Raw genomic sequence first — 21152 nt, forward strand, 5'->3', positions numbered from 1 at the left:
TCAGCGTAAGTCAGAAAATGAGTTAGCCTGTCAACGTCACGAGCATGCTGCTTTAAGTGATTCATCAGTCTCGTGCCATAACCTTTTACTTGTTCATCTGCTGTGATTGCACAAAATGCTATCTCCCCAAACATTTGGCTAGAGCAATAAAAAGACTGTCAGTGGAGAAGCAAAATAGGCATCTTATATGGACAAAACAAATTAAGGAATATTGACAGGAATTCCAAATATTTTACATTTCTTCCTATATTAGTTATAAAAGATTAACAGACATCATAACAATCAGACTCCCAAATCCACCACAGCTTGAAATTGAATTAGTGCCATTGAGATCAAACCTCTGTCCCAACCTCTATATGCTATATGGGACCAAGAATTCACTTATTGAATGATTAGCATATTTATAGTGGCTAGGAGTAAGTACAATTAAGTAATAAATAGATAAATACATCCATGGAAGGCTGTCTGTCAGCAGGTACAGAAAGCTAACAACCAGACTTTTTTTTTTTTTTTTGGGGGGGGGGGGGCAATTACAAATCAGGATAGTTGACCAAAGTAATTACAAATACATGGGGATGAAACTCTTTCCTGTGTAAAAGAACACAGCAAAAGTTGTACTCCACAAAGATTACCACCCGTCTGTAAATATTTGCCCCACCTCCCATGGATGGGTAATTTCCCCTTCTTTTTTTAACCCAAAAAATTTAAGACAAGTAATTACAAGCATGAAGCTGCAGGAAGTGCACAAACAAGTAGAATACCTAGTCCTAGTAATAGTAACCGACTAACACACATACACGTACACATTACCTCACATAAGGACGGTATGTTATGCCACCAACAACCTGATTACGTCTGATAACCATTACAGATTTATGGTTCCTGCATCAGAAACAATGAGAAAAGTATATAAGAATACTCTTAGTAATTAAAACATCACCAGACAACCACAGAGCCCGGAACGGCGTATATTAGTTGTAGAAAGCATCAAAATCCTGCTACCAGCCCTTATATGAAGAATCAGTTCAAATCCAGGGTATACATTGACCATTTTGAGACCTGAATTAATATGTTACAAATTGTGGAATTGAAACACTGACTGCATTTATGTGACTACATAGCAAATAAAATGACCATTTTGTGGCAGTATAAACCCCAGAAGTTGGGCAGAGACTCAACAAATTAAACGCAAAATAAATTTTGATTTTAAATGTGTACACACGATACCTCGTAAAAGCAATCCAGAGGTCTATTACTTGGGAACATAGAAACACATTTTACATGACCATGGGGTAAAAGCAATCCAAATCTTGAAATAAATATAAATTGATTATGAAAGTATACATTTTGTAATTTAATAGATATATTTTATTATGCATAATTATTAATATATTTAAAATATAATTATGACATTATACATAAATTCAGTTCAATGATTGAACTACTAATCTTGCCCCAACTTCTTTTCAAGTTCACTTTAGTGATTTGGGTTTCAAAACTTTGCATACATGTCTTTAAGTTGTTAAAAAACAAAAAAAAATAGTATTCACCTCTTTATTCTAATAAGATTAGCCTGAGAATCCAAAAAATAGATACTCAGAATTTACCCAGAAAGAAGATCAACGGTGGAGATTGAATGAGTATATAATGAGATTCATATATATAATAAATCTCAATCACATGTAAATTCTGAATAAATTATGAATATATAATTCTAGATTTGTAGCATAACATCCTCATTTTTAATTTTTAAAGAACTTTCTGTCATCCATCCACTCTACTCCATCTTTCGAAAACTTATTTCACTATCACCACTCTCAGCCCTTCACTGTTGCCAACCGCCATTATCAACCCAGCCTCCCTCTTGCGAATCTCATTTTTCTGCAACCCTTCTCCGTGATGAATATCACATCTCTAAACATAATTCAGTAGGTGAAGTGATACTTCCTAAAAGTTCAAGGGGATAAAATAAAACATTTCGCTAATTAAGCGTGCTCTGTTAATATCATTAAGGGATTTTACGATATAAATAATTTAAAAATTCAGTTTAAGATATCAAAGAGACACTTGACAATAATTTAGAAAGTACGTGTAAATATCACTTTACTTTTCTCAGTTTTCTTTGGTTGCCCAGTGGGCCTTTAATTTTGTTAAATTCAAATCCTAAAAGGGTAACAGCTCTTCCTTACACCTCTCAAGGTACCAAGAAGCTGGAAGTGCATTGAGAAATCAAAAATAGATAAATAAAGTACAATAAACAAAAGCGTGCCATCTAGCAAACCTAAACATCAAACTCAACACCACAGGCTACTCACCCTTAGAAAATTGGCTAAAAAATAGATAAAAATAAAAAAATAAAAGTTTACCATATGTAGCAAACCTAGTCATCAAAAACTCAACATCCATCCAATCCTAGAAGGCCACAGGCTAGAAAGTTCTCATACAAACTCCTTGTGTGGAACTCACATTTGAAATCCGGCTCGTAAAGAGAAGGTGCCCAAGAGGCATTATATTCAGAAGGCCAAGCCCCTTTTGTTCCGATGTGGGATCGCAACAAGTTCATATTCTTTTTCATGTATTGAAATCACAAAGGATTCATTCATTAGCCATGAGCAATGTTTTTATCAAAAAAAAAAACAAACCATGTCAACACAACTCTGTACAACAGGGTTCCACCAGAAGTTTGAAAAGAAAGCCAACAAAACCATCTTTTAATCTCAATTGTCAGTAGCAGCCTGTTTGATAATGTATGTCAGTTACCTATAAAATCATAGATGTGCAGTGAATGGATCTAGTCATACCCATCCGACTCATGCTTAACAAATTTTAATGATCATTTCCATTCTAATCCAAGGACTGAAATTTGCAACCTTCACTTACAAGCTTCGTCAATTCCAATTCACTGCAGAAGAAATGTGTGGGAGCTTGAATGCCAATTTTTTTTGCATAATGTCATTTCTGTTAGCAACAACATTTTCCATTAGAGTGATGGAAAGCCCAAATGCAATAAATAATGAAAAGACAAGTTGCTGTAAATCATAAACACACAGCTAATAACAAAAAAGAAAGTACCGGGTAACTTTTACTAAATCAATCCATTTTCCCTCTTTTTTTCTTTTTCTTCGGCAGATTTTATACCATAAAGTAGAATTATTCTTTTAGCATATGTTTATTAGCTTTCCTGATGAAGCAGAACTGTCATACACAGCCCTTCCCAAAGGTTTTAGAAATTCATCGCAGACATGTTGAGTTACGGATTCCATTTGCAAATGCTTACAGTCCAAAGACTCCAAACAAATGGGACTAGTGAATATGCTATAAAACAAAATACCTTTCTATTCACATTTTATTTGATTTTGGTGCTGCGCAAAAAAATCTTTCGCATTACGTGCCACTTCTGCTTCCAAGATCGCTTCCAACATAATGTCAGACCCTTCGGCATTATCTGACACCAAAGTAACAGGTTATTTCTCTGTACAACAATGTGAATGCAAAAATGCAAGCACATGTACCATGCATAAAAAAATCCATCCATATGTATATAAGTTACCTGATGTATAAATAACATATGCACATACAGACATTGATCATGCAAACAAGCAATTACTGAAACAAATACTGCAAATGTATTAAGGTATGACATACTGTAGAATCATGAAAGTCTCATTACTATTGCAGCATAGATTGTACGTTACTGTAATGCCATATGTAACTGAGTAAGGCACACGAGCCCAGCCAATTCCTGAACTACTACTTACAGAATTTGATGGCTACTTCTTACAGAATTTGATGTAATTTCCCTATACTACTTTTTTAATTCCTTAGTAAGTTCTATTTGAGAGGATCAAGAAATTACTTTGATGAAAGCATTAACATTTGAGTTTCCAAGCATGAGAACATGGATTCAAGTCTGAAGGCAGTCACTTCGTGCAAATAATGCAGAAGACTAGGTCCACCCTTCTCAGCACCATGCACTGGCAGGACCAACACTGGATAATAACCTTCATTCTACTTGAAAGACTGGAGGACTTGTCTTGAAGCATTTCCCATGTCCAGTTTCCAGATAACCAAAGACGTATAAGTCCAAGGATGGTGTCATAATCTAGGAAACTAAACTTCCCCAACCTTTACAGGACAGGCTATGGAGTTACTGAATCGAGTTAACTTCAGAGATGGCTGGCACTGTAAGATTAGAACAGTACAGTAGAGAATGCAATGCAGATGGTAAATTGGAGATCTTGTCGCCATTTGGCCACATTGAGTTTCAGCGGATTCTATTTGTGGTTTAATATGCAGCATCATGCCTAGAGACGGTGACCTCTTCATATATCCTCAAGAGACGAAGGCCACTACTACACGCGTAAATTTAGTTGTGTTTGTGATGTTCAATTTCTTCCCGCTTGCAAGCTCCACACAATTGTATGCATGCTTTGCTGTTGTATCAACCTTCTTTTTGATTTTTTTTGTTGGGGATTAGGGGTCTTGAGGCTCAAATTCATTTCAGCAAGAACATCTCCTATTTTCCATGAATAATTTGGGAGACTTCAGGGTATTTTTATCTTCAGAAATTCAACATTCCTTGTGCATACCCTACTAAAGGAATATGGAAACATTTCCAGAGGTATTATCATAACATAAACAAGCTTTCAATGAGGTGTTGAGGATCCAAATCTTGTCAATTATTCGTAAGAAATTGCAAACTTCTTCTCAGGTGGTTTTCGTTAATGGATTATAATATCAATATTTGCTGATGAGTGATAGTTGATTGATCCTTTTTATTCTTATGCGCTGGACAATAATATCAAATAAATTGTCTCTCAAACTAAAAACTAATTATGGTCAAATGATACAAGTGTTTATTGGTTCTGTAAAATAGTGATATTTGATGAACAAGAAAGAAATAGCACGAGTTACAAGTTGCAGAGTAATGAATTAAGTAAACTCCCACAAAACTATATATTATGTGGAAATTTAGAACACGTGTTTGGTGCCACCACATAGTTGGTTCAAACGTCTAACTCAATATGGATAGTGATTGGGTGGCTTTACAGGGAGCAGGACTACTTTTCCTTCAATGTAAAAATTGTTGAACTTGTAAAATAGCTTCAAGTTGAAATTGGGGTGAATGCTACTTTATATTTTTCTCAAGTCAAAATTTTAAGAGGTGTAATCAACTCACTTCTACAAAGGCTTCCCAATTTGTCCCAAATTGCAGCATCCCTTGAGATTTAGAGTATCATGCAGCGTTGCTTCACTCATCTAAAGGTCTAGTAGCTTTCTAAACACTATAATTGCTAGTATTTTGGTTACACTTTAGGTGACAATTGGTAGCTTCTATTCCCACACAATTTTCTTTCTCCATACAATGGCCTTTTTGGAGAACAACGCTCGGCTAAAATAGTCGCCAACGCCTCGTTTCAACCGGCTATTTTAATAATTTTTTAACTTTTCTTAATAAAAATGTGTAAAAAAATAAAAAACGTTTGGTTGTGTTTTGTAAATGTGATTTGAGAGTATGAGTTGTATTTTGAGTTTGTGAGTTGTAAAATTATGATTTGAGTGTAGAAAATTTGTTTGATTATGATTTTTAAATAGAGTGTTGAATTGTGTTTTGAATATGTATTTTGAATTAAGTTTTAAAAGTTTGATGTGACATGTGAAAGGTGAAAATTTGTTTGGTGATGTGTTTTGAAAATAATTTTCAAAACTTAATTCAACTAATAATTTATCATCAAACACACAACTCATATATCGATATCCATATTTTTTATCAACAATAATAACCAAACTATTTTTAAAATACTGAAATTAAAAATTGATTTTTTTTGTCAATTATTTTTTTTTAGTAATTTTTTTGAATAATTGTTGTTTCGAAATAATTTTTTCATTTTAAAATAAACCGATGTCAATTTTTTTCTGCCAATTAATTTTTCTATCGATATCCATATTTTTTATCAACAATAATAACCAAACTATTTTTAAAATACTGACATTAAAAATACCATTTTTTTGTCAATTAATTTTTTTTCAAATCTTTTTTTTGAATAATTTTTTTTTCAAATAATTTTGTCATTTTAAAATAAACCTATGTTAATTATTTTGTGTCAATTAATTTTTCTATCAATTTATTTTTTACGCCTGTACAAACATCTTGTAAAATACGTTTTTAATTTTTTTCTAAAATAATTGATAGAAAATCTGAATAAAATCTCACCTTTCTGAACCTTTTGAAAATTTGGAACAGCAGAGCGTGTTCAACTTTTACTCTTTCTTTTTATCAAATTTAAATTTGATAAAAAAAAAAAAAGGTTTAGACAAGTGCTCACTCCCTTGGTTAAAAAATTACAAAAGAACAAAAAAAAATCACAAAAAGACAAAAATTATAAAATAAAAAAAAAAATATCATTTCAAAGTCAAAGAGTTAAAAAATCCAAACAAGAAAATCAAATAAACAAAAAAGTCCTAAGTTAAAAGAGTAAAAAAAAAAAAAAACTAAAAAACCAACTAAAAAAATTATTGCCAAACAATCTCTTATTACTTCTGTTAGAATAGTAGAGAGAGAGAAAATAATATATATTATATTGAATATATTTTATACAATAGAAAGCCTGTATATATAGGCTAAGAAATAATATCATATTAGCAACCTAATTATGAGAAAGAATATCCTACTAGGAACCTAACTATGGCCATTCCTAAATATATCTAAGAAATCAATACCTAATAAATCTAGGAATACCACATATACATTAACATCCTCTTCGAACTCAAAGAGGATAAACATTTTGAACTTGGAGAGAGAAACTAAAACATGAAATAAAACAAAATAAAACAAAAGGTAAATAGATTGCAAAATTCGAACAGGAGCACAATGGGCGCTTGAAATAGATCAGAGGCCAGAACTAAAGTCGGGAAACAATTTATGGTCATGTCGGACCATTGTAAGAACTGACTGAAACTAATGCCAGGACAATTTAAGGTCGTGCCAGACCAATATAAAAACTAGCTGGAACTAACGCCGAGAGACAGTTTAAAGAAGTCATGCCGGACCGATGTAGGAGCTAACCGGAATCAATGTCGGGACAGTTTGAAGGGGTCATGCCAAACCGATGTAAGGGCTAACCGGAATCAATGTTGGAACAATTTAAAGGGGTCATGCCGGACTGATGCAGAGACAGTTTAAAGGGGTTATACCAGATCGATATAGAGAACTGGATATTGAACCAGCAAACATGGCACCCACATAACTAATGATGTGGCGCTGAACGATGATGGCATGCGCTAGGGGGCGACTTTGGTGATGCGCCAAGTAGACGGCTTAAAGAGTGCGGCAAAAGGAGACGACTTAGGTAATGCGCCAATGGGGCGGTTTAGAGAGTGCGCCAAAAGAGACAACTTATGGAGTGCACCAAGGAAACGGCTTAGATGGTGCGCCAATGAGACGACTTAGTGGTGGCTTGGGGCTTAGGTGGTTCACATAGTATATCACCATGCTCACCGTGATATAGGTATAATATCCCCCCTCAAACTCAAATAGGTGTAAAGATAGATACCTATTTGAGGTTGAAATAGAGGGAAAGATAGAGTGAAGCAGAAACACAAAAATATATATATATATATATGATAGAGATATTTAGAGTAGGAATAAACCAACGGATAAAAGAAGAGATCACCATGAAGCCATATTGACAAGAAAATATGACAGCGGAATAGGTTGAGCTCCAGTGGGCTACCAAAGCAAGGCTGCCGCCTGCCGGTAAGGCGAAAACACCAAGAGCTTAACCTATAGCTCTGATACCATGTTAGAATAGTAGAGAGAGAGAGAGAGAGAGAGAGAGAGAGAGAAAATAACATGTATTATATTGAATGAATTATATTGAATGTATTTTATACAATAGAAGGCCTGTATATATAGGTTAAGAAAGAGTATGCTACTAGGAACTTAACTATGAGAAAGAATATCCTACTAGGAACCTAACTATGGCCATTCCTAAATATATCTAGGAAATCAATACCTAATATATTTAGGAATACCACATATACATTAACAACTTCAACGTTAACCTCAAACTAATATTAAATTCACGATTTCTTATACTTTTCATTAAATTAAAGATGCTTGGAGTATTTTATCAAATTATTATAGATAGTCATAGGGACAATACACTAGACACCTGATCGGTTCCTTACTTTATACTTCTGGTAACTTTGGTAACTTTATTCTAATAAGTTGATCGGTTGGATATCCTTTCGGTTGACTGGTGATTTGATGAAAAATAAAGATTCTTATTTAAAACGCTTGACATTAGATGAATTTTTTATTCAAATTTAATGAAAAAAAATGTAAATATTGGAGACGCTCTTAGTGGGGGTGTTTGGTGTAGCTTTTTTGGCCAAAAATTATTTTGGATTGTTTGGTTAAATTTATTTCAAATATCTTTTGATTCTAATAATTTATTTTAATTAAAAAAAACTAATTTTGATAAGATGTCCATCCATTATCAACTTCTAATTAAAGCAACTTATTTATGATTATGCTTTTAGATTTTTTTTTTTTTAATAGAACAAGACCTAAATAGACTTTGGATTAGTTTTTTTTTATTATTTAATTTTTTTATAGGAAATGTAGACTATTAGTTAATAACAAAAAATAAAAATTAATTTAATTTACAATTAAGAAAAGTTAATTTAATTTATAAATAACGGGGGTAAAAAGGACATTTATACATAAAAAAGTTGTTTCACAACTTATTTATCAAATACTACTCAGCAACTTAAATCTACAATCTAACAATTCCACCGAATAAATTAACAACTTCTAATTAAAATTATAATCGTTAATCAATTAAATCATAATTTATAATCGATTTTAATAGGTATACCAAAAGCCCAATGAAGGGTCCGTGATAGGGGTGCAACTTGGTTGGGTTCGGAGATTGTCCAACCCTAGTCCAAGTTGTGCTGAGACCTATCCAGGCCCGAATTGTAACCCGAGGTTGCCTGCCAAAGCTCGACCTAAGTTAAACCCGAATTGCAAATGAATTTTAATTTTTTGACTTTAATTATTTATTATTTTTTTATTTTTTTCAGTTACATTATTAAATTATTAAAATTTGACTCTATTTACATTTTTTTATAAAGAAAATCATTAATAACATCCAAACAAATAATTTATATAATGTAAGAGAGATGCTGCTATACTAATCTTTACAATTTATGAGTGAAAATAAAATAAAAAAAAGAGTAAGATTTTATGCTATTTGTATATATAATATATATTCAATATAATTTAATAACTTAAATTACTTTAATATCATGTAATGGTTAATAATTTATATGTATATTGGATATTTTTATATATCTATATATGTATAATTCGAGATTCGGGTTGCTCGGGTTATTTGACATCTTTACCTAAACTTATCCAAATTTAATTCGGACTTCTGAATTTTTGCCCAAGCCTGTACCGAATTTGAAAATATCTAGTCTAAGTACTAAAAAAATTCGAACTAGGTTTGGGTTGCTCGGGTTAAGCCCGTCTAAATTACACCCCTAGTCCGTGATTGTTATTAATTGTAGGGTTGTAAAAAAAACTAAATTCTAACTTGTAATTTGAATTGTTAAAAATTGTTTGATATCCTCGAAATAAATTAAATTTGAATATATATATATATTTTTTAAAATTATAAGAAAGTTGTTTTAAATTAGTAAAAAATGAATATGTTTAGTTAAATTTTAATTTGTCTTTGGAAATTAACTTTAAAATTTTACAAATTATTTCTATTCAGAAAAAAAAAAAACTCATAAAAAGAAAGGAAAATTACAATCACTTTCCTTGAGATCTGGAGAAACTATAATAAACATTACACTTTTGACGTAATTGCACTAGCACTTTTTCTAATATGATTAAAACAACCAAAACTAACATAAATGATGAATAAATACTAAAATAAATAAATATAAGTATTCATTTTAGTAGGAAAAAAATTATAATATAATTTTTTATTTATATGATTAACGAATTACTTATAAAAAAGTGCCTAAGTGTATTGTGAATTAAAAACTCAGAAAAAATTAGTGTAATCATATTAAAAATGTGGAACTAATTGTATTTTTCTCAAATCTTAGGAAAGTAAGTGTATTTTATTCTATAAATTATATGTGGTTTTTAAGATAAATTATACTGGCATCTCTAAGATTTAGAGAATATAGTTGGTCTCATAATTAAATTATGATTAATTCTGTGTGTATAATTTTATAAATTAACATTTATTCTGGTCAGATTGGGATGGGATAGGCCCATTCCATTTATCCGTGTCAAGAATTGAGGCCCACATAGGGCCCATAAGAAGTCTCCCTTTGCTTGTTTCATATATTTGGACCTCAACCTTATTATTATGTGGGCTTTTCATGCAAGCCCAATTTCCCAAAACCCAATACTTATTTAGGGCTGGTTTTGAAATTACTTTTATTTATTTATATATAGATAAAATTCTTGTTAAAAAAATGCTAAAAAATAGTTTTTATTATTAGGAAAATTTTAGGTAGATTGATTTTTTTTCACTTTAGCAATTTTTTTTTCACAAAATATTTTACTTTTTAAATCCTTCTAAATAGAAAGGTTTGAAAAATTAAAAAATATATATATAATGCAAGTTTTAAATTTTTTAAAAAAATGTGAATGTTTATTATTTATCAAACAGGTGAATTTTTTACCAATTTTTTTTTTATTATTAAGTTTTAACTAAATGAAATGTAACCAAATAACTAAACTATTTTTGACTTAAATAATAAAAAATAGATTTTTTTAATGTTTCCAAAACAAATTCTTATATCAATATGTGTGTCATCATATGTTCTCAATGGTACAATAGCTACACATAATAATAAACGTTTTATAATACATAAATTTAGTTCTACCGTTATGATTATCCTTAAACTCTAGACGACGTAACTATGGCCAATAATGAGAAAAGTTGTTTAGTGTTCTTGTAGTAAATTTGCGTGGTATTATCAGTTGGTTTTCTTTGATTTAAAAGTGTACCACCTTTTATATTAGTTGTTAGAAGATAGCACAAAAGTATTACAAATTGAATGGTCTAGAGCATTGTTGAAAGATTGCTCCAAACCAAACCAAATCTTAAGTCCCATCAAATGGGATCAGTTACATGAATCATTTTTTTTCACGCGGCCTTATCAAATTAAGTAGATTCATATCTCTATTTACAACACTAACCAACGTTAATCTAGGCTTATTCCGTCTCCTAACACTTCCATCTACCGTTACAATATCGCATCTCTTCACTATTGCCTCTGTTGGTCTCCGCTGTATATGACTAAACCATCTCAATCGATTCTCTCTCAACTTATCTTCTATCGGTGTTACTCCTACCCATTCCCGAATACACTCATTCCTAATTCTGTCTTGTTTAGTCTTGCCAAACATTCACCTTAGCATTCTCATATCAGTCACACTCATCTTATCTATATGTTGTTTCTTAGTTGCCCAACACTTCGTCTCATACAACATTGTTGGTCTAATAGCTGTTCTATAGAACTTATATTTAAGTCTAGTGGGTGTTCTTTTATCGCACAGTATCCCAGACCCACTTCTCCACTTACACCATCCCGTCTTGATCCTATGGGCCACATTTGCATCAATCTCCCCTACTATTGTGATAATTGATCCTAAATAACGAAAATGTTCACTCTTAGGCAGTTCTTGATTTTCAATCTTCACTTCTCATCTGCTTTCATTGTTACTGTTACCAAATTTACACTCTATGTACTATGTCTTAATTCTGCTTATCCGAAATCATTTAGATTCAAGAGCTTTTCTCCAAATCTCCAACCTTGTATTAACTCTTTCTCTAGTTTCATCCACTAGCATTATATTGTTTGCAAAAAACCTAGCACATCATCCTGGTTATTTCTCGTCAACTCATCCATAACTAAAGTAAAAAGATAAGGATTTAAGGTAGATCCTTGGTGTAACCCTACAGTGATAGAAAATTCATTTGTCTCTTTAACAGACGATCTAATAGTGGTCACTACCTCTTTATACATGTCCCTAATCACATCAATGTAACCTTTTGTCACTATTTTCTTCGCTAACACCCACCATATTATCTCCTAGGGCACTCTATCATATGTTTTCTCAAGGTCGATAAACACCATATGAATGTCTCTTTTCTTTTCTCTATACTTTTCTATTACTCACCTCAAAAGATAAATCGCTTCCATTGTTGACCTGCTTGGCATAAACCCAAATTGATTCCCTGACATTTCTGTTACATCTCGCAATCGGCGTTCTATCACCTTATTTCACACTTTCATTATATGACACATTAGCTTGATTTCTGTATAGTTGTTGCAATTCTAGACATCCCCTTTATTCTTATAGATTGGTACTAAAATACTTTTCCTTTACTCATTTGGCATGTTCCTAGTCAACAAAATTTTGCTAAACAGCCTAGTCAACCAAGCAACCCCCTTTTTACCCAAACACTTTCAAGTTTCAATAGGGATATCATCTGGTCCTTAAGCCTTATTTGATTTCATCTTCTTAAGTGCAAACTCCACTTCAAAGTTCCTAATCCTAAGATAGAACCTATAATCTTGGTTTATTGTATTACTAGTTATTTTTTCCCCTATTGCCGCACTTCTATGTTCCTCATTTAATAGTTTCTCAAAATAGTTATTCCATCTTTCCTTAATCTCTTCATCTCTCACCAATACCTTAGAATCCTCACTCTTGATGCACTTAACTTGATTAAAATCTATTGTTTTCCTCTCTCATATGTTAGCAAGTTTGTATACCATCTTCTCTCCCTCCTTACTATCTAATCTAGTGTATAGGTCATCATAAGCTTTCAGCTTAGCCCCTCTCACTACTTTCTTGACCTCTTTATTAGCCTATCTATAGCTCTTAAGGTTTTCCTCAGTTCTGTCATTTTGCCACTTTTTAAAGCACTCTTTTTTTGCCTTAACTACCGCTTGAACCTTTTCCCTCCACCACTAAGTTTTCTTAGAGCTGGGTCCCGTTCCTTTCGATTCTCCAAGAATTTCCCTTGAGATTCTCCTCATACAATTGGCCATCGAGTTCCACATAGTGTTAGCATCATCTTTCAAGTCCCAAGTACTTTCCTTATCCATTCTATTCTTAAATATTTTTAATTTATCCCCTTTTAGGTCCCACCATCTCGTCCTATGACACCAACTATCCTTCCTAGCTTGGTATTGCCCTCTAAAACATAAATATAGTACCAAAATCCTATGTTCAGAGGTTAGGCTCTCTCTAGGAATCACCTTACGATCATTGCATTTTAGGCAGTCCACTTTTCTCACTAAGAAGTAATCTATTTAACACTTAACTAACCCACTGTTAAAGGTTATCAAATGCTCCTCCCTCTTCTTATACATAGTATTAGCCACCACCAGGTCAGAAGCCAACGCAAAATCTAAAATACTTTCTCCAGCCTCATTTTTGTCACCAAAACAGTATCCACCATGCACCATTTCATAGCCTAATTTATCTATACGTACATGGCCATTAAAATATCTACTTATAACCAGATTCTCTCCTATAAGTATCTCTTGTAAGATCTCATCCATTTGCTCCCAAAATCCCTCTTAGTCTGATCATCTAATCCTACTTGAGGGGCGTATGCACTAATAACGTTCACTATATTCCCTCCAATAACTAGTTTAACTAACATAATCCTATCACCTTTTCTAACGACTGTTACTACATTCTCCACAAGACCCTTGGCAATTAAGACTCATACTCCATTCTTGCGTCTATCCTTATCACTATAATACAATTTAAAACCAGTATCCTCAATTTCCCTAGCTTTCTCACCCGTCCACTTAGTTTCTTGTACGCGAACTATATTAACTCTCCTCCTAATCATAACATCTGCCAACTCCATCGTCTTACCAGTTAAGGTTCCTATATTCCAAGTGGCTACCTTAAACCTATACTCTTGGACTAGTTTTTTTACCCGCGCTAATCTAGAAAAATACGAGAACCTTTGCCCATGTTTCACCGCACCTAGGCGTCGATGCGGTGCCCCTTGCTCACTTTTCGAAACACTCGGAGGCAAGCGCAACGCGTCACTTGAGGGGAATGACCTAACAGTTAAACAATTCAAAGTAGTATTCATTGTCATAAGGGATCCGAGCAGCTTTTTACGTGTTGCCTGTCGACTACCGAACACACAATCCTCCTCCTTAACCCGGGCTTGGGACCGGCGGAGTTGTTAACAACTCCGACGGAGTTGAAAAGATTGCTCCACACTATTTATATTAGAACTCTTGTCCTATTTTCTTAAAAAAGGGACATAAAAATAATAAGACAAATTATATATGTAATTCCTATATTTTAATTATTGTGCCATTTTAATTTGTGTAATTTTAATTGGTTCAATTTTGACGTTTAATTTATTATTTTATGTCAATTAAGTCTAATTGATTATGCTCAATAGCATATTTGATCGAAAATACACACATAAACAACACGTGTCATACTTTTAGAAATAAAATTATAAACATGCTAAATTCAATGAGTTAATTTCAACCAATTTAGCAATCATTTTTCATATAAAATCTTTCTCAACATTATCAATTAGACTAAATTAACATAAAATTCAAAATTAAAGATTAAAATCGAACCAATTAAAAAATGAAAGAACTAAACTGACAATATATATATATATATATATATATATAAGAGTATTTCCATTCAAACTTTCAAAATTTGGTATGCCAAATTTTATTGAAGGCTTAGGTGGCAAATTGACATATGCTAATTTGACATAGAAACTTTCCATCTGATATGTGAAATATTATTATATTATTTTTAAAATTTAAGCTATTTTATTTTACTAATTGAAAAGAAAAAAGAAAAAAGAAAAAAAAGGTATCAAGTGGTCTTCATGTCAAAATTGATATAAAAAGTTGATACTAAAAATCATATTAGCTTTTAGCACATCGGATAGAGTTGATATTTAGGCCTCGTTTGGGGAGTAATCAGTGTGTTTGATTTGAGTTTTTCGAGTTAAATTTTTTGAAAATTGAGTTTTTTATTTTTCATTTTTTTTTGTTTTTAGTGAATATTTTTAAAATTTTAAGCATTTTTTTTTTAACTTTTTTAGATTCATCTTACTTAGATGTGTCTAAAAAGTAAAATATTTGTGAAAAAATATTTTAAAAAAATAATAAATACACAAAAATATGAAAAATGTACTAAATTTTTGTATTTTTTTGGTATTTTTGGTATTTTTAAAAAATTCACAAAAACTATACTTTTTAAGTGTATTTATATTAAGTGTGTCTAAAAATTAAAAAAATTCAGTAAAAACAAAAAATACGAAAAACAAGAAAGTAAAATTTTCTTTCAAATCAAGAAAAAGTTTTAGTCTAAAGCCAAAAAGTTATTAAAAAATCAAAAAGCTTATAATCTATACTAAAAAAAATCAAAGATTCTATTTTCTCTCTATTTTTTGTACATCATTTTGTAAAAAATTAAAAAAGTCATTCCAAAATACACAACTTTTTTTCACCTCATATTTTAGCTAAAAAATAAAATAAAATAAATAAAATAACCTAATTCTAAACAATCAAATATAACCGTTAAAATATCATATCAAATTTGAAATATGAGATAGAGATACTCTAATCCTCGCATGTATTTACTCCAACAACAATAAATAATTTCCTCACCCAATAACCTCCTCAATGATGGAGTTGCATTGCTTTAGAAAGAATCTGTCAAAGTACCTTATGAGAAGCTTTCCAAAAAACAAAAAAAAAAACAAAAAAAATAGGTACCTAGGGGTCATGTTTGATGGGGGGTTTGGGAGGAAAGATTAGATTATTGGGACTTACTAAACTCATATTTGTGTGCAAGAAAATACGAAGGGATTAACAATCTCATAAAAGTATAAATCCCCTTTTATGGTGGGATTAGCATTTCCATGGGAGGGTTGGGCCCCTCATACAAATTGATGGCTAAATTATCATTTTACCCTCCACTTTATAAAACTAACAAAATTATATTATATATGAGGAGGGTTTTTAGGTAATTTTATAAATTTAGTGATAGCTAACTAATATCACCATACTAGTACACAAACAAACACACTTTATTTTAAATCTCTAATTTAATATCATCACACTAATAATTTTCTTATTCAATTTCTCTGTACTCATAATCTCATCTAATTTAATCTTTCAAACAAATCAGGACAATAGGAAGACAAATGTGAGATGATGACAAACTATGGACAAAGGATTGTACAAGAAATGATTTCTTCGTATGTGTAGATTGGGGTCACAATGTGAGATGATGACTGTATAAGAAATGATTTCTTCATATGTGTAGATTGGGTCACTCCTATTGGGAATAAAATGTACTTGGCTACTCAAAGAAAGGAGAGTATATATTGTAAAAAATTCATAATTTAAATTTATAAATTTATTTATAATAATGTAATAAAGTAATTGAGCCATATATATAATATGAAATATATGATAAATTAAAAATTAATACTTATCATATCATTGTAAAACCAATTAGAATTTTAAAACTATAATTAGGAGAGATATTTTAAAAGTATTCTCAAATGTTTTCTATGTAGGCCAGTCCAACTCTCATTGAGACCTAAAGCAAAATTTAAAATGGGATTTTTTTTTGATATTTAAATATAAGTCAAATAATACTATTAGTATTAAGGTTTATCTAAAGCATTTACGAGGATTATTATCAAATTAAAAGAAATAAAATTGTCATAAACTATCTAATAAATAAAAATACTATTTTAGAAAATAAAAATTAAATTTGTAGAACCTATTCTAAATTGGTAATTCATTTATTTTTTCAAAATGGGTTTTCTTTTGATAACAAACTTGATACTTTATAAAATACATGGAGCTATTTTCTAATGTAAACCTTCTAAAATATAATAGAAAAAAGAGTTGTTTGAGATTATCTAAATAAGTATAATTTTTAATTTTATAAAAAACATATACAAAAAATAAAAAGGTGATGTGATTTTGTTGGCTTTTTGGCTTTCGAAGGTTATTTTTGTAATTATGAGCGTGCCAGCAATCAATTAGTTCTTACAGAATTTTGATTGTCAACCAATTATCAGACGATTGTGTTGTAGTTCTTTCAGCCTCAATGAAGAGGACTTTTACTGGTAGCTTGATTTAGGAGAATTTAAGTACAAGAACAGTTAAATAAAGAGCACTTGAAGCATTTCATTAGTATGAAAAACTTACAAAGACCCAAACTCTGCCTCGTAGAGGTTTACAGCGACAATCTACTTGAAACTACTCCTATGAATGAAGTGCAGTGCAGAAATTTAAAGTACAGGAATGTAAAGAACAGGAAATATAAAAACTGGAACGAAATATGTAAAGTAAGACTGGTTTCTTGGATCTGAGTCTGGGGGCTTTTTCTGGGGTCTTCCCTGCTATTTATACTCCTCAAAGATGACCATCGAATTGCACTTCAAACCGTCGAACTGCTCCTCCGTGGTCGCTGATCATGCTGCCTTATAAGTAGTTCTACTACGCCATCACTTGCAGTTAGGCTTCCCTCCTATATTTGAATTTGAATGTGAGTAACCGTTGAAGCCACGTCACCTTGCATCTCTTTGTTGATCCACTGCTATTCAAATCTCATAACAACCAATATTAACTGCCACGTGTACGATCAGGATCGAAGACTTGAAAGGTCTCCCCATATTACCTTTACTTTGCCACGTGTTGAATTGTAGCTGGCTTGCACAAAATATGTAGCCAACAGATTCAAATAAATGCACTTATTTAGGGGATGCCAAATTTCATCTAAGTCATTTTGATCAGCATAAAACACATTGGTGGAAGTCCTTTTAAAATCTATAAAACTTGTATTATGCTTATAGATAAGAATTTTTGTTTTCGCCTTAGTTGTGTGAAGGCCTTTTTTAAAGGGGGCGTTTAAAAAAATATATAGAATTATTTAACAACTATGTTTCAAGAGTTTAGAAAATGAGACTTTTTGCAAAATGATTCTAAAGTGAGGCCTAAAACTTATGTTTAGGGATGGCAATGGATAACTTATCCTGTGGGTATCCATGGAAATTCAACACAAATACATGAGTTTTCTCCTTTTTTTCTTATTCATTGGGTAGGGTAAGTGATATTCTTTAAATATCCACAGGGGATGGATACCCACTAATTTCCCCATATTTTTTTTTATAAAAAAATTCACAATCAAAACTAAATATATATTCAATCTTTTTTCTTTTATTTATTTATTTATTTTTTCAGGTTCACAACCAACTCTTTTTTATTTTTTTTATTTTTTTTAAGATCCACAACCAAAGCTAAATATACATCCAATCTTTTTTTATTTTTTATTTTTAAGGTTCACAACCATTTTTTTTTTAATTTTTAAGATTCACAACCAAAACTAAATATACATTTAATCTTTTTTCTTTGTTTTTTTTTATTTTTTTATTTTTAAGGTTCACAACCATTTTTTTTAAGAATCACAACCAAAGCTAAATATACATTCAGTCTTATTTTATTTTATTTGGCTCAACAATAAAATCAAATACACATTAATTAAAATTGTCACATTATTCTTGTCAAATTTTATGTATATCTAGAATTTTTTAAATTTATTTTAAAAAATTAAGGACACTGTCTAGTGCAGGTTTCAGTTTGCTTTTCTATGTTATTTTATTTTGTTATGTATTGTAATTTTCAGAATGGTTTGCTTGTTCTGAAATTTCAATTAACGAGTATGAATTTATTTGTTTTATGTTATCACACAATTTATACAACATATATATATATATATATGAATGTATTTGAAAATAAGGAAATTGTAGAGAATCGAAACAAGCATGAGTCGTGATTGGTTAGAAAGGATGGGTACAAAGATTTATTTGTTGGAAAAATAAAAAAGGGATACAAAGTCTTACTAAATAATTTTTTAAAAAATAAAAGAATTTTTCTTAGTTATGAACAGATTTAACTGAAATCAGCTTGTTTCCCAATGTTATGCTTCATTTATTTAGATAGAAAATATTTTTTAATGAAAAATATTTTTTATGAAAAAAATTAAAAATATATTTTTTTTTATATTTGGTGGTGGTGGTGATGGATCGAAGGTGAAAGTAGAGATTGTGACATAGTGGTGGGGTGGTGGTGGCAGTAATGATGGTAGTGGCTATGGTGATGGTAGTGTGATAGTGAAGATGAGAATAGTGGTGATGGCGTTGTGAAATTAGTAAAAATTTAATTGAAAAAATATTTTTTATTTTTTAAAAGTAAGAAACAACAAAATTCGTGGAGGACTAAAGGAAGAAGATGAAGGATGGATTGGGTGTGGTAAGGCATAGATATCTTAAAATGAATGGTTCAGATTTGTTAAAAGGTATAATTAGATTTTGGATAAATTAAAATGAATGGTTCAAATTTGCTAAGAGAAAGATGGTTTAATGTCTAAAATGTTCGTGGCTAAGAGATCAACAAACAATTCCTTGTTTATGCCCTGATGCAATTTAATATGGGTCTTATAACACTTTCTTCAAACAGGTTCTTTCACATTTTATTTCTTCAAACAGGCTCTTATAACATTGTAATCATGTTCTTATAACATGTAGGAGAGAGAGTGTGAGAGAGAGAGAGAGAGATGGTTGTAATTTTTTTTAATCTTTCACGTTCTTCCACATTTTTTTTTCAATTACTAAAACTTATTTGATTGTCTCAAAATTATATATTTGATTATTATAAAAAAAAACTTTTTAATTAATTAATTAATGTGTATTTGGTTTTGTTGTTGAACCAAATAAAATAAAATAAGATTGAATGTATATTTAGCTTTTGTAGTGAACCTTAAAAAAAAATAAAAAAATAAGTTGTTAACATTAAATATATTTAAAAAGAAAGAAAAAAGATTGAAGGTATATTTAGGGGTTGTTTGGGATGACCTAAATAAGTGTACTTTTTGTCTTTTTACGAAAAGATGTGCAGAAAAGTAAATAGGTGATGTGATTGAAAAAAGATAAAAAGATGAATTATTTTTGGGTTGCCAAACTTGGCCTTAGCTAAAACCTTCAAAAAAAAAAAAAAAAAAAAAAAAAGAGTAAAAGTTGTTATCATTAAATATATTAAAAAAGGAAGAAAAAAGATTGAAGGTATATTTAGCTTTTGTTGTGAATCTTAAAAAAAAAAATGAAAAAGTTGTTAACATTAAATATATTAAAAAAGAAAGAAAAAAGATTGAAGGTATATTTAACTTTTGTTGTGAACCTTTAAAGAAAAAAAAAAAGTTATTAACATTAAATATAAAAAATAAAAATAAAAATAAAAATGGGAATTAAAGTGGATTGGGGAAAATTCAAACCCATTAAGAAATGGGGAGGGTGATACCCATGGGGAATGGGGAATGGGAAAAATTTATTATAGGGGAATGCGAATGGAGAATTAATATCCACTCCATTAATCCCCATTGCTATCCCTACTTATGCTTTGTGCCTTTTTATTACAATTTACATCTAAGCACCTATGAGGTGTGAAAATCGAATTGATCCTCTCTCCAATCCTTATATTATAGATAAACCTTGACAATTGGACTCGGGAATGAAGTTTCTTACTCAAATTAATTAAATATTAGCACTTGAAATAATAACTACATTTGTTGAAAAATCGTTCAGTAATTCTAAAATAACACCACAATATTTATGCATATGATGCTCTTGAGTGCCGACCAATAAGGTAGCACAAAATTATTTTCCACCGAAGCCGATGTTGTCTCTGCTTACTTTAATTAAAGTGAATCAAATGAGTTTCAATCATGTAATTAATGTTTTTATTTGTTCAAAAACAACATGTCAACATATTGATTTGGTGGTTAAGTCATCCTATCCAAAACATATTTTAATTGGAGGAAGGATTGAGACCTTCACCCCTATAAGATCCTTACAAGACTTTTACAAATTTGAACAACTCATAATGTGGGTCTGACACATACTTACATAGAGGGTCAAGATCACTTTGGAGGTGTGAAAATCATCCCCAAAGGGGATCCCAAACATTTTCCTTTTAATTAAGCAAGTTATAATTAGCATTTCTAATGTTTGGATAGGTAAAGT

The 21152-nt window shown here is 30.8% G+C and overlaps 1 long non-coding RNA gene across 1 annotated transcript; it reads right to left on the reverse strand.

The window, feature by feature from the left end:
* Positions 1 to 3470, reverse strand: LOC114279036 (uncharacterized). Its single transcript, XR_003635143.2, has 4 exons — positions 3332 to 3470; positions 2881 to 2958; positions 811 to 882; positions 1 to 138 (listed from the first exon to the last, which is right to left on the reverse strand). It is a non-coding gene; the product is annotated as an uncharacterized LOC114279036 (long non-coding RNA).
* Positions 3471 to 21152: the final 17682 nt, after the last annotated feature.

The sequence above is a fragment of the Camellia sinensis genome, chromosome 12 (assembly GCF_055761805.1).
Source record: "Camellia sinensis isolate YWXY chromosome 12, ASM5576180v1, whole genome shotgun sequence".
Classification (NCBI taxonomy): Eukaryota; Viridiplantae; Streptophyta; class Magnoliopsida; order Ericales; family Theaceae; genus Camellia; species Camellia sinensis.